Raw genomic sequence first — 9,948 nt, forward strand, 5'->3', positions numbered from 1 at the left:
TCTGTCCTCTCATTTCCTAGAGCAGTGGTTTGTAGTTCTCCTTGAAGAGGTCCTTTACATCCTTTGTTAGTTGTATTCCTAGGTATTTTATTGTCTTTGTAGCAATTGTGAATGGCAGTTCGTTCTTGATTTGGCTCTCTTTAAGTCTGTTATTGGTGATATAGGAAGAACCCTTGTGATTTCTGCACAATAATTTTGCATCCTGAGACTTTGCTGAAATTGCTTATCAGTTTCAGGAGAGTTTGGGCTGAAACAATGGGGTCTTCTAAATATATAATCATGTCATCTGCAAATAGAGACAATTTGACTTCCTCCTTTCCTAATCGAATACCCTTTATTTCTTTTTCTTGCCTAATTGCTCTGGCTAGAACTTCCAATACTATATTGAATATTAGTGGTGAGAGAGGGCATCCTTGTCTAGTGACAGATTTCAAAGGGAATGCTTCCAGTTTTTGCCCATTCAGTATGATATTTGCTGTGGGTTTGTTATAAATAGCTTTTATTATTTTGAGATACATTCTGTCGATACCTAGTTTATTGAGAGTTTTTAGCATAAAGGCTGTTGAATTTTGGCTAAGGCCTTCTCTGCATCTAATGAGATAATCATGTGGTTTTTGTCTTTGGTTCTGTTTATGTGGTGAACTATGTTTATAGACTTGCTTATGTTGAACTAGCCTTGCATCCCTGGGATGAATCCTACTTGACCGTGATGGATAATCTTTTTGATGCACTGTAGCAATCAGTTGCCAGTATTTTATTGAAGATTTTTGCATCTGTGTTCATCACGGATATTGGCCTGAAGTTTGCTTTTGTTTTTGAGTCTCTGCTGGGTTTTGGTATCAGGATGATGTTGGTCTCATAAAATGATTTGGGAAGGATTCCCTCTTTTTGGATTGTTTGGAATAGTGTCAGAAGGAGTGGTACCAGCTCCTCTTTTTCACCTGGTAGAGTTTGGCTGTGAACCCATCTGGACCCGGGATTTTTTTGGTTGGTAGGCTATTAATTGCTGCATCAACTTCAGTCCTTGTTATTGGTATTCAGGGTTTCAACGTTTTCCTGAATTTAGGCTTGGGAGGGTGCACATGTCCAGGAATGTATCCATTTCTTCCAGGTTTACTTGTTTATATGCGTAGAGTTGTTTGTGATAATCTCTGATGGTAGTTTGTATGCTGTGGAATCTGTGGTGATATCCCCTTTATCATTTTTTATTACACCTATTTGGTTATTCTCTCTTTTCTTTTTTATTAATCTGGCTAGTGGTCCATCTATTTTGTTGATCTTTTTGAAAAATCAGCTCCTGGATTTATTGATTTTTTTGAAGGGTTTTTTTGTGTCTCTATCTCCTTCAGTTCTGCTCTGATCTTAGTTATTTCTTGTCTTCTGCTAGGTTTTGAGTTTTTTTGATCTTGCTCCTTTAGCTCTTTCCATTTTGATGATAGGTTATCAATTTTAGATGTTTCCTTGCTTCTCATGTGGGCATTTATTGTTGTAAATTTTCCTCTAGACACTGCTTTAAATGTGTCCCAGAGATTCTGGTACATTGTGTCTTTGTTCTTGTTGGTTTTCAAGAACATCTTTATTTCTGCCTCATTTCAGTGTTTATCCTGTCACCGTTCAAGAGCTAGTTGTTCGGGGGTTTCCATGAAGCTGTGTAGTTCTGAGTTAGTTTCTTAATCCTGAGTTCTAATTTGATTGCACCGTGGTCTGAGAGACTGTTTGTTATGCTTTCTGTTCTTTTGCATTTGCTGAATAGTGATTTACTTCCTATTAGGTGGTCAATTTTAGAGTAGGTGTGATGTGGTGCTGAGAAGAAGGTATATTCTCTGGAATTGTGGTGGAGATTTCTGTAGATGGCTGTTAGATCTGCTTGAACCAGATCTGCATTCAAGTTCTGGATATCCTTGTAGATTTTCTGTCTCATTGATCTGTCTAATATTGACAGTGGAGTGTTAAAGTCTCCCACTATTACTGTTTGGGAGTCTAAGTCTCTTTGTAGGTCATTAGGAACTTGCTTTATGTGTCTGGGTGCTCCTGTATTGGGTGCATAGATATTTAGGATCATTAGCTCTTCTTGTTGCATTGATCCTTCTACCATTATGTAATGCCCTTCTTTGTCTCTTTGGATCTCTGTTGATTTAAAATCTATTTTATCAGAGACTAGGATTGCAACTTCTGCTTTTTTTTGCTCTCCATTTGCTTGGTAAATCTTCCTCCATCCCTTTATTTTGATTCTATGTGTGTCCTTGCATGTGAGATGGGTTTCCTGGATACAGCACACTGATGGGTTTTGAATTTTTATCCAATTTTCCAGTTGGTGTCTTTTGATTGGAGCATTTAGTACATTTACATTTGAGGTTAATATTATGTGTGAATTTGATCCTGCCATTTTGATGTTAGCTGGATGTTTTGCCCGTTAGTTGATGCAATTTCTTTATTGTGTCGATGCTCTTTACCATTTGGTATGTTTTTGGAGTGGCTGGTACTGGTTGTTCCTTTCTATGTTTAGTGCTTCTTTCAAGAGCTCCTGTAAAGCAGGCCTGGTGCTGATGAAATCTCTGAGCAATTGCTTGTTCGTAAAGGATTTTATTTCTCCTTCACTTAAGAAACTTAGTTTGCATGGATATGAAATTCTAGGCTGAAAGTTCTTTTCTTTAAGGGTGTTGAATATTGGCCCCCACTTTCATATGGCTTGTAGGGTTTCTGCTGAGGGATCTACTGTGAGTCTGATGGGCTTTCCTTTGTGGGTAACCCAATCTTTCTTTCTGGCTGCCCTTAGCATTTTTTCCTTCATTTTAACCCTGGTGAATCTGATGATTATGTGCCTTGGGGTTGCTCTTCTTGTGGAATATCTTTGTGGTGTTCTCTGTATTTCCTTGACTTGAATATTGACCTGTCTTCCTAGGTTGGGGAAGTTCTCGTGGATAATATCCTGAAGAGTGTTTTCCAGCTTGGATTCATTGCTCCATCACATTCAGGTACACCTATCAAACGTAGATTAGGTCTTTTCATATAATCCCATATTTCTTGTAGGTTTGTTCATTTCTTTTCACTCTTTTTCATCTAGGCTTGCCTTGTTTTATTTCATTGAGTTGATCTTCAATCTCTGATTTCCTTTCTTCTGCTTGGTTTATTTGGCTGTTGAAACTTGTGCATGCTTTGTGAAGTTCTCTTGTTGTGTTTTTCAGCTCCATCAGGTCATTTTATTCTTCTCTAAGCTGTTTATTCTCCTTAGCATTTCATCAGACCTTTTTTCAAGGTTTTTAGTTTCTTTGCATTGGGTTAGAACATGTTCTTTTAGCTCAGAGAAGTTTGTTATTACCCACCTTCTGAAGCCTGTTTCTGTCAATTCATCAGACTCATTCTCCATCTAGCCTTGTTCCCTTGCTGGAGAGGAGTTGTGATTCCTTGGAGAAGGAGAGGTGTTCTGTTTTGGGGTATTTTCATCCTTTTTACACTGGTTTCTTCCCGTCTTCATGGATTTATCTACCTATGTTCTTTGTAGTTGGTCACTTCCAGATGGGGTCTCTGAGTGGACATCCTTTTTGTTGATGACAAAGTTATTTCTTTTTGTTCTTTAGGTTTCCTCCTAATAGTCAGGCCCCTCTGCTGTCGGACTGCTGGAGGTCCACTCCAGACCCTGCTTGCCTGGGGATCACCTGCAGTGGCTGCAGAACGGTAAGTGTTGCTGCCAGTTTCTTCTGTTATCTTCATCCCAGATGGATACCTGCCAGATGTCACCCTGAGCTCTCCTTTATGAGTTGTCTCTTTGGATATACCAGGGTCAGAGAGCTGCTTGAGGAGACAGTCTGATCCTTATAGGAGCTCAAGTGCTGAATTGGGAACTCCATTGTTTCATTCAGAGCTGCTGGGCAGGTAAGTTTACATCTGCTGCAGCAGAAGACATAACCGCCTTTTTTCCAAGGTGTTCTGTCCTGGGAAGGTGGGGCTTTATTTGTAAGTTTCTGACATGCTGCCACCTTTTTTCAGAGATGCCCTCCCAGCTAGGAGATAGCCTAGTCACAGTCTGCCAGCAGGGGCATTGCTGAGCTGCTGTGGGCTCTACCCATCTGCTGTGTGAACTTCCTTGCAATTTTGTTTATAGAGTTATAGTTAGAACCCCCTCGGTCATGGCTGTCTGCCACAGCAATGGCGGACTGCCTCTGTAATGGCAGACTGCCTTAGTAATGGCAGATTGCCTCAGTAATAGTGGACTGCCTTGGTAAAGGTGGACTCTCTTGGTAATGGCGGACTGCCTTGGTAATGGTGGACTGCCTCGGTGTTGGTGGACTGCCTCAGTAGTGGTGGACTGCCTCATTAATGGCAGATACTCTTACCCCCACAGAGCTGAACCATCCCAGATCCTGGTGTGCTTGCTGTGAAACTCTCAGTCCAGAGCGCTTCAGATTGCTGGTCTTTGTGGGTGTGGGACCCGCTAAGCCAGATTACCTGGCTCCCTGTTTCAGCCCCCTTTTTGCTGTTGAATGGGTGGCTCTGTTTCCCAGGCATTGCAGGCACCAGTTGAAATGGCCACTAAGATTTGTGTGAGTTTTTGTGCGGAGCCCTGCTGCACTGGCTAAAACAGCCATGCTGGAACCTTGTGGTGCTTTTCAGCCTGGGAATTTCCTTGTCTTTGGGCAGTAATAACTCGTTTGGAAATGCAGTGATCACTCACCTTCTTCCTTGTTCTCTCTGGGAACTGCATTCCTGAGCTGTTCCTATTCAGCCATCATTCCCTCAACCCTTTCTAAAGGCTCTTTAGTTGCTTTCTCCCAGCACTCCAGGCTTCAATCCACTATCACATTTCAGAATGGAAGTTCAGAGTTATTGTCTCATGATATTACAGAGAATACCACAGATCCAGTAGAACCAGTTACAATAGCTAGTGGGCTTGGCCCAAATTCTGGTTTTAAGGTTGGCTTAATTTCACTCATCATTTTGTTTTGTTCTTGTCTAATAAGATGGTTTTTTCTTTATATTTGAGCTTGATTATTTTTTATGGTCTGTTTATCTGTGTAATTTTATTCCTTATATATTTGGAGCAATGAGAAGAGGGTTACTAAAGTGTATTAAATCACTGTATCAAATTAACCTGGACATGTGTTTAATATATGTATGTTGATGTGACTTGTCCTGAGAATAACAAAAAGCTAATGATGTGAAACATGCACTGGACCTAAAATCCTGAATTTCCTCTCTGTATTCTGTATGTTCTTGACATGCCATTTAATTCATATTGCAGAATAGATTCATTCCATTATGCTATGCAAAACTTGACTCAGGATATAGCCATCTCCACAAGGTTTTTAAATCTGATTTTGTGTTTTCTTTTGTTTTGTAGACAGTCTCCTTATCCTTTCCAGGCCCTTGAGGCTGAACCCATGAAAAGAAAAACAAGCAGTAAGTGGCAGTTAACAAAAGGGGTCTCAGAGCACTTGAAAACAAGTATTCCAAATAAAAAGATACTTTTCTCCCTCAAGTTCAAAACTCTTGAAGCCTTGGAATAAAGTAAGACTCAAAACTTTGTTGGATTGAGGTTTTTAGTTCAAATTGCAGCTCCTAAAATAAGGATTAATATTCAGTCTGAAGACTCCCAAATTAAATAAGCTTTCCATGCATAGTTATTAAAATCAATCACCTTTGTTTGTTACTATGATTTCTCTGTGATATATTCACATTTAAGAACCAGTATTCCTCACATGGACACAGGGAGGGGAACATCAAACACTGGGGCTTGTGGGGGGATGAGGGGCTAGGGAAGGGATAGGAGGGGGTGGGGGGGGTTGGGGGGGAATAACATTAGGAGAAATACCTAATGTAGATAATGAGAGGATGGATGCTAAAAATTTTTTTAGCCAGTGTTCCCCTTAAAAAGAATAACATAACATAGTAAATTGTGGAATACTTTATTTCATTTGATATTCTCAATAACTCATTGAGGTAGGACTTTTTATTATTTTCATTTTACAGATAAGGAAACTTAATAAGGTATGGCAGAAACAGGTTGATGAGTCAATTCACAATCACTTATTCCACTAGCCTACCTTAGTTTTATATGTCCCCAGCTACTTCAAACATAACATGTCTGGAATTGAACTCTGTAATTTTTGGTGCATGTGAGAATGCGGAGGAGTTCTCCAGAAATTCAAAAAGTTAATCTGATTGCTAGAGAGAGAAGCTAAAGAAAATAGTGTTAACATAATAAACCCTTTCATAGATTCTTTGGTGTCCAGTGGCTTTTGTAAGTGGATATAAATACTTACTACTACTTGTACTTTGCCTACTGCTCAATTTTATTCAATTCGTTTTTATTGACCATATATACATTGGTTACTAATTTGATGAATTAAATTTTTCAAAAAAAAAGCCACGTCAAATTTGTAACTGCAGTTATAAATTTAACGTGGCTTTTTTTGAAACATTTCAGACCACTTGACTAGTATATGAAATCTACACAAATACAATTATTAAAAATATATCCATGCACTTACATTGAACATTACTCTAAAATATGAACACCACATGTTTATTTCCTTTATATTTCCAGGCTTGCATTTTTTCTTCCTTGGGCTAACTTATTTTATCTTTCCAGGATTTCAGTAATTTTATTCCTTTTTACATTTTCCTAGGGTTGCAGTAATCTTACTCAACTGAGAGAAAAGAGAAATACCATCTCAGACATGCCAAAGTAACAGAACACAGGTTATCAATTAAATTGATTCTTGGGGCAAGGGGGTTGTAAGACATGACTGGGTAGTTCAAACTGATTTAACCATAAGATATTGGCTGAAATCCTTTTAATAACAATGTTTTATTTATTATCTCATGGTACTAATTCTCTATCTGTCACACAGAGGGTTTTTTGGGCCACTTGTCTTTAACAAAAATGAAGCATTCTTTAATTTACACATGTTTGCTGGTACCCATTATCCTGTCCTGTCTTTTTGCTATATTTTCAGGTTTGTGTATTCCTTATTCATATTTTTCATAATTAGTAGGACTTTGGAAAGGATTCATTTTTTAGAAGATAAGGGATTGAGTTATCCTAGGTAGTTCTTTTCTTTAAATCATGTTCTAAATCATCTTGAAACACCCTGTTGGACCTATTTCTATGTGATTATTATTTGTGACCATCAGTGTTCGTCTGTCTTACTAGTTCTTAGCATATATGGCTGCTGATCTATGTGTGAATTAGAATCAAGATGTCCTGTCTAGGAGGATACAGTTTGGTCACATGGGGACTGAATGGCTCCTCTGTGTGAATTAAAAAGAGATACCACTTTGGGATTGACACAACTCCAGAACCAGAACACATGGTTTGGAAAACAGAGCTCGGGCTGAATTTCATGCTCTCTTATTGGTCACTGTATTAGGGTTCTCTAGAGGGACAGAACTAATAGGATAAATATATATATAAAGGGAAGTTTATTAAGTCTTAACTCACATGATTACAAGGTTCCACAGTAGGCCTTCTGCATGGGGCAAGGAGTGTCAGGCCCAGTCCCCAAATTGAAGAACTTGGAGTCTGATCTTTGAGGGCAGGAAGCATCCAGCATAGGAAAAAGATGTAGGCTGGGAGGCTAGGCCAGTCCACTCTTTTCATATTTTTCTGCCTGCTTTGTATTCTAGCTGAGCTGGAAGCTGGTTAGATGGTACTCACCCAGGTTAAGGGTGGATCTGCCTTCCCCAGCTCACTGACTCAAATGTTAATCTCCTTTGGCAACACCCTCATGGCACACCCAGGATCAATATTTTGCATCCTTCAATCCAGTCAAGTTGATACTCAGTATTAACCATAAAAAGTACAGCCCTTGTCAACTTGAACCTATACACATTTCCTGAGATCATATATAATCTTCAAATAAAAACAATAAAGTTATAATTAAGCCTAACATAAAACAATATCCTTCTTACAACTGGAAATGCACCAATCTCCAACCCACATACTTACATAAAGTTAACAATACTTAAATGCTGATATGAAGTCAATAAATATTAGGTCACATGATAAAGGAAAGAGGAAATAAAATTAAGATATTTTCTTAGTACAAGTGTATACATGCACAAAAATGTTTTTTTAAATTTTTTATTGGATTTTAGGTTTTGGGGTACATGTGCAGAACATGCAAGACAGTTGCATAGGTACACACATGGCAGTGTGTTTTGCTTCCTTTCTCCCCTTCACCCACATTTGGCATTTCTCCCCAGGCTATCCCTCCCCAGCTCCCCCCGCCACTGGCCCTCCACTTTTCCCCCCAGTAGACCCCAGTGTTTAGTACTCCCCACTCTGTGTCCATGTGTTCTCATTTTTCATCACCTGCCTATGAGTGAGAATATGCGGTATTTCATTTTCTGTTCTTGTGTCAGTTTGCTGAGAATGATGTTCTCCAGATTCATCCATGTCCCTGCAAACGACACAAACTCATCATTTCTGATTGCTGCATAATATTCCATGGTGTATATGTGCCACATTTTCCCAATCCAGTCTATCATCAATGGGCATTTGGGTTGGTTCCAGGTCTTTGCTATTGTAAACAGTGCTGCAATGAACATTCGTGTGCATGTGCCCTTATAGTAGAACGATTTATAGTCCTTTGGATATATACCCAGTAACGGGATTGCTGGGTCAAATGGAATTTCTATTTCTAAGGCCTTGAGGAATCGCCACACTGTCTTCCACAATGGTTGAACTAATTTACACTCCCACCAACAGTGTAAAAGTGTTCCTTTTTCTCCACATCCTCTCCAGCATCTGTTGTCTCCAGATTTTTTAATGATCGCCATTCTAACTGGCGTGAGATGGTATCTCAGTGTGGTTTTGATATGCATCTCTCTGATGACCAGTGACGATGAGCATTTTTTCATATGATTGTTGGCCTCATATATGTCTTTTTTTGTAAAGTGTCTGTTCATATCTTTTGCCCATTTTTGAATGGGCTTGTTTGTTTTTTTCCTGTAAATCTGTTTGAGTTCTTTGTAAATTCTGGATATCAGCCCTTTGTCAGATGGGTAAACTGCAAAAATTTTTTCCCATTCTGTTGGTTGCCGATTCACTCTAGTGACTGTTTCTTTTGCCGTGCAGAAGCTGTGGAGTGTCATTAGGTCCCATTTGTCTATTTTGGCTTTTGTTGCCAATGCTTTTGGTGTTTTGTTCATGAAGTCCTTGCCTACTCCTATGTCCTGGATGGTTTTGCTTAGAATTACTTCTAGGGTTTTTATGGTGCCAGGTCTTATGTTTAAGTCTTTAATCCATCTGGAGTTAATTTTAGTGTAAGGTGTCAGGAAGGGATCCAGTTTCTGCTTTCTGCACATGGCTAGCCAGTTTTCCCAACACCATTTATTAAACAGGGAATCCTTTCCCCATTGCTTGTTTTTGTCAGGTTTAACAAAGATTGTATGGTGGTAGATATGTTTGTTGCCTCCGATGCCTCAGTTTTGTTCCATTGGTCTATATCTCTGTTTTGGTACCAGTACCATGCTGTTTTGATTACTGTAGCCTTGTAGTATAGTTTGAAATCCGGTAGGGTGATGCCCCCCGCTGTGTTCTTTTTGCTTAGAATTGACTTGGCTATGCGGGCTCTCTTTTGGTTCCATATGAAGTTCATGGTGGTTTTTTCCAGTTCTGTGAAGAAAGTCAATGGTAGCTTGATGGGGATAGCGTTGATTCTGTAAATTACTTTGGGCAGTATAGCCATTTTCACGATATTAATTCTTCCTAACCATGAACATGGAATGTTTCTCCATCTGTTTGTGTCCTCTCTGATTTTGTTGAGCAGTGGTTTGTAGTTCTCCTTGATGAGGTCCCTTACGTTCCTTGTGAGTTGTATTCCTAGGTATTTTATTCTTTTTGTAGCAATTGTGAATGGCAGTTCATTCTTGATTTGGCTTTCTTTAAGTCTGTTATTGGTGTAGACGAATGCTTGTGATTTTTGCACATTGATTTTATATCCT

At 39.1% G+C, this 9,948-nt stretch overlaps 1 long non-coding RNA gene across 1 annotated transcript; it reads left to right on the forward strand.

The window, feature by feature from the left end:
* Positions 1-3,577: 3,577 nt before the first annotated feature.
* Positions 3,578-6,788, forward strand: LOC128930669 (uncharacterized). Its single transcript, XR_008478933.2, has 3 exons — positions 3,578-3,675; positions 5,339-5,397; positions 6,627-6,788. It is a non-coding gene; the product is annotated as an uncharacterized LOC128930669 (long non-coding RNA).
* Positions 6,789-9,948: the final 3,160 nt, after the last annotated feature.

This window comes from Callithrix jacchus, chromosome X (assembly GCF_049354715.1).
Source record: "Callithrix jacchus isolate 240 chromosome X, calJac240_pri, whole genome shotgun sequence".
NCBI lineage: Eukaryota > Metazoa > Chordata > Mammalia > Primates > Cebidae > Callithrix > Callithrix jacchus.